Here is a 6,000-nt window from a genome sequence, read left to right on the forward strand (position 1 = left end):
GAAAGTGGCACACAACACAAACAACTTACACACCATCATGAGGAATCCAGAAAGTGACACACAATACAAACAACTTGCACTATCATGAGGAATTCAGAAAGTGACACACAATACAAACAACTTACACACCATCATGAAAATTCAAAAAGTGACACACCATCATGAGGAATCCAGAAAGTGGCACACAACACAAACATCTTACACACCATCATGAGGAATCCAGAAAGTGGCACACAACACAAACAGCTTACACACCATCATGAGGAATCCAGAAAGTGGCACACAATAGAAACAGCTTACACACCATCATCAGGAATCCAGAAAGTGGCACACAACACAAACATCTTACACACCATTATGAGAAATCCAGAAAGTGGCACACAACACAAACAACTTACACACCATCATGAGGAATCCAGAAAGTGGCACACAACACAAACAGCTTACACACCATCATGAGGAATCCAGAAAGTGGCACACAATACAAACAGCTTACACACCATCATCAGGAATCCAGAAAGTGGCACACAACACAAACATCTTACACACCATTATGAGGAATCCAGAAAGTGGCACACAACACAAACATCTTACACACCATTATGAGGAATCCAGAATGTGGCACACAACACAAACAGCTTACACACCATCATCAGGAATCCAGAAAGTGAAACACAATACAAACAGCTTACACACCATCATGAGGAATCCAGAAAGTGGCACACAACACAAACAGCTTCCACACCATCATGAAGAATCCAGAAAGTGACACACAATACAAACAACTTACACACCATCATGAGGAATCCAGAAAGTGACACACAATACAAACAACTTACACACCATCATGAGGAATCCAGAAAGTGACACACAATACAAACAACTTGCACTATCATGAGGAATTCAGAAAGTGACACACAATACAAACAACTTACACACCATCATGAAAATTCAAAAAGTGACACACCATCATGAGGAATCCAGAAAGTGGCACACAACACAAACATCTTACACACCATCATGAGGAATCCAGAAAGTGGCACACAACACAAACAGCTTACACACCATCATGAGGAATCCAGAAAGTGGCACACAATACAAACAGCTTACACACCATCATCAGGAATCCAGAAAGTGGCACACAACACAAACAACTTACACACCATCATGAGGAATCCAGAAAGTGGCACACAACACAAACAGCTTACACACCATCATGAGGAATCCAGAAAGTGGCACACAATACAAACAGCTTACACACCATCATCAGGAATCCAGAAAGTGGCACACAACACAAACATCTTACACACCATTATGAGGAATCCAGAAAGTGGCACACAACACAAACAGCTTACACACACCATCATCAGGGAATCCAGAAAGTGAAACACAATACAAACAGCTTACACACCATCATGATGAATCCAGAAAGTGAAACACAATACAAACAGCTTACACACCATCATGATGAATCCAGAAAGTGGCACACAACACAAGCAGCTTCCACACCATCATGAAGAATCCAGAAAGTGACACACAATACAAACAACTTACACACCATCATGAGGAATCCAGAAAGTGACACACAATACAAACAACTTGCACTATCATGAGGAATTCAGAAAGTGACACACAATACAAACAACTTACACACCATCATGAAAATTCAAAAAGTGACACACCATCATGAGGAATCCATAAAATGAAACACAATTTCAATATAACATTAAATAATTTCATGATTGTGATGGTAATGTCAAAGTCAAAAATCATAACATCACAACAAAAAACATGTTTTTTTCATTTTACTTTATCTTTATTCTACAGTTTATTGTTTCTGCATCATATCTAACTGTTTTTACCAACTATCAAAATTACTATGAACAGAATGTCAGAAACTTACACCCAACATAGATGTTACTTAAGCATACAGTAGTAGAATTCTCTGTGCCTGGTAACCTCAAGTTACAGAAATATTTTCCAGTTTGTTCTATGCTAGCTTGGGAATTTGTGGTCGAAAGCAGTTAAGGGATCCACAATATGAACATTTTCCTGTTTTATGGTCTTGTTATTGAAACGAAAAAACAAGTATGTGGAATTAACAAAATATGTTTCACTTTTGTGATCCTTGTTCGTCAGGGAAATCTTATGCCAAAGTAACGTGCAGTTCAAGTCAACTGTAGATCCAACTACTAGAGAATAATCATTTGTTAGATCTGAAAAAAAAAGGAAAGAAAACATTTTAAAATTTGAGGAAACAATGGATTTTTTTAAACTAAAGTAAATAACTTTAGGTCGACATTAACTGCAACTAACACTCTTTTGAAACCAACAATCATTTTCAAAATTTAAACAAGTAAAGAGTGGGCTTTCCATTTCACATAGTTCGTTACAAATATCAAAAATATTTTATCAAAAATCTCAGCTTTGAATGAGAAAAAAAAAATAGTATACTGCCCAAATGGACAAACTTTTATGTGTCCAGTGCAAGTAATAAAAAGTCTGGAGTACATTTCACTTGTCAAATATTAAAAAAACTTACTTTTAGAAAATAAAATAAAAATTGGTAAAGAGTAATAAATTTTACTGAAAACAGAGGGTGCTCTAAAACTCTTCACAGATTATTAGCCATGGAAAAAATTTTTTAGACTAATTGTGATGGGAATTATTTTTATGCTACTAATTATGCTTATGCAAAAATTCTTTGTAGTAACAGCATAACCTTTTTCTAAACTACAGGGTAAACATATTTAAACTATTAACTACAATAAAATCATTTTTTAAAATTACTAGCTACAACAAGACATTTGTTGGACTATGGGGAAAACATTTTTTAGATAATTATTATTAACAACTACATTGAAAATGTTGTGTGGACTGTTAAATACAGGAAAATACTTCAAAGATTAATAACTATAGGAAACATTTCTACACTACTATCTACTGCATGATAGGAAAATCTCACTATACACTACTATCTGATAGCAAAATCTCACTATACACTACTGTCTGATAGGAAAATCTCACTATACACAACTGTATGATACCTAAAATCTCACTATACACAACTGTATGATACACGGAAAAATCTCACTATACACTACTATCTACTGCATGATAGGAAAATCTCACTATACACTACTATCTACTGCATGATAGGAAAATCTCACTATACACTACTACCTGATAGGAAAATCTCACTATACACAACTGTATGATAGGAAAATCTCACTATACACTACTATCTACTGCATGATAGAAAAATCTCACTCACTATACTACTGCCGCGATAGGAAAATCTCACTATACACTACTACATGACAAGGAAAATCTCACTATACACTACTGCATCGATAGGAAAATCTCACAATTATACACTACTGTATGATAGGAAAATCTCACTATACACTACTATCTGATAGGAAAATCTCACTGTACACTACTACTGATCACTGATAGGAAAATCTCACTACACACTACTGCATGATAGGAAAATCTCACTATACATTACTATCTGATAGGAAAATCTCACTGTACACTACTATCTACTGCAAGATAGGAAAATCTCACTATACACTACTGCATGATACGAAAATCTCACTACACACTACTATCTGATAGGAAAATCTCACTGTACACTATTGTATGATAGGAAAATCTCACTGTACACTACTATCTACTGCATGATAGGAAAATCTCACAATACACTACTACCTGATAGGGAAAATCTCACTGTACACTACTGTATGATAGGGAAAATCTCACTGTACACTACTATCTACTGCATGATAGGAAAATCTCACTATACACTACTATCTGATAGGAAAATCTCACTGTACACTACTATCTGATAGGAAAATCTCACTATACACTACTATCTACTGCATGATAGGAAAATCTCACTATACACTACTGCATGATAGGAAAATCTCACTATACACTACTATGTGATAGGAAAATCTCACTGTACACTACTGTATGATAGGAAAATCTCACTATAAACTGCTACTGTATGATAGGAAAATCTCACTGTACACTACTGTATGATAGGAAAATCTCACTATACATGCTACTGTATGATAGGAAAATCTCACTATACACTACTATCTACTGCATGATATGCATGATGGGAAAATCTCTATATACACTACTGCATGATAAGGAAAATCTCACTATACACTACTGCATGATAGGAAAATCTCACTATACACTACTGCATGACAGGAAAATCTCACTATACACTACTATCTGATAGGAAAATCTCACTATACACTACTGCATGATAGGGAAAATCTCACTATACACTACTGCATGATAGGAAAATCTCACTATACACTACTGCATGATAGGAAAATCTCACTATACACTACTGTATGATAGGAAAATCTCACTATACACTACTATCTGATAGGAAAATTTCACTGTACACTACTGTATGATAGCAAAATCTCACTGTACACTACTGTACTGTGATAGGAAAATCTCACTGTACACTACTGTATGATAGGAAAATCTCACTGTACACTACTGTATGATGATGGAAAATCTCACTATATGCTACTATCACTGCATGATAGGAAAATCTCACTATACACTACTGTATGATGGGAAAATCTCACTATACACTACTGTATGATAGGAAAATCTCACTATACACTGCTATCTGAAAGGAAAATCTCACTATACACTACTATCTACCGCGCATGATAAAAATCTCACTATACACTTCACTGATAGGAAAATCTCACTATACACTGATGATAGGAAAATCTCACTATACACTACTATCTGATAGGAAAATCTCACTATACACTACTATCTGATAGGAAAATCTCATTATACACTACTCATATCTACTGCATGATAGGAAAATCTCACCATACACTACTATCTCTCACTGTATGACTATGGATAGGAAAATCTCACTATACACTACTGCATGATAGGAAAATCTCACTATACACTACTGATATGTGATGGATGGGAAAATCTCACTATACACTACTATGTGATAGGAAAATCTCACTATACACTACTGCATAATAGGAAAATCTCACTATACACTACTGTATGATATGAAAATCTCACTATACACTACTGTATGATAGGAAAATCTCACTCATACACTACTGTATGATGGGAAAATCTCACTATACACTACTGTATGATGGGAAAATCTCACTATACACTGCTGTATGATGGGAAAATCTCACTATACATTACTATCTACTACTACATGATAGAAAAATCTCACCATACACCTTCCTGCACGATAGGAAAATCTCACTATACACTACTATCTGATGGGAAAATCTCACTATACACTACTATCTACTGCATAATAGAAAAATCTTATACACTACTATCTACTGCATAATAGGAAAATCTCTCTATACACTACTGCATGATAAGAAAATCTCACTATACACTACTGCATGATAGGAAAATCTCACTATACACTACTGCATGATGGGAAAAATCTCACTATACACTACTGCACTTGATGGAAAATCTCACTATACACTCACTGCATATGATGGGAAAATCTCACTATACACTACTGCATGATAGGAAAATCTCACTATACACTGCTGTACATGATAGGAAAATCTCACTATACACTACTGTATGATAGGGAAAATCTCACTTATACACTACTGTATGATGGGAAAATCTCACTATACACTATGGGAAAATACTATACTGCATGATGGGAAAATCTCACTATATACTATCTCACTGTATGATAGGAAAATCTCACTACTATCTACTGCATGATGTGGAAAATCTCACTATACACTATCTACTGCATGATAGGAAAATCTCACTATACATTACTGCATGATAGAAAATCTCACTATACACTACTATGTGATAGGAAAATCTCACTTCTACACTGCTGTGTGATAATAGCAAAATCTCACTATACACTGCTATCTACTGCATAATGGGAAAATCTCACTATACACTACTGTATGATAGGAAAATCTCACTATACAC

The 6,000-nt window shown here is 35.0% G+C and overlaps 1 protein-coding gene across 2 annotated transcripts in view; it reads right to left on the reverse strand.

The window, feature by feature from the left end:
* LOC143231917 (cytokine receptor-like) overlaps positions 1–6,000 on the reverse strand; it is a 259,166-nt gene that overhangs the window by 44,117 nt on the left and 209,049 nt on the right. For both annotated transcript variants that reach the window (XM_076466755.1, XM_076466766.1), the window contains exon 3: positions 1,904–2,216. The gene's annotated coding sequence lies outside the window, so the exon portion shown is untranslated. The remainder of the gene's footprint in view (positions 1–1,903; positions 2,217–6,000) is intronic.

This window comes from Tachypleus tridentatus, chromosome 1, assembly GCF_004210375.1.
Source record: "Tachypleus tridentatus isolate NWPU-2018 chromosome 1, ASM421037v1, whole genome shotgun sequence".
In the NCBI taxonomy this organism is placed as follows: domain Eukaryota; kingdom Metazoa; phylum Arthropoda; class Merostomata; order Xiphosura; family Limulidae; genus Tachypleus; species Tachypleus tridentatus.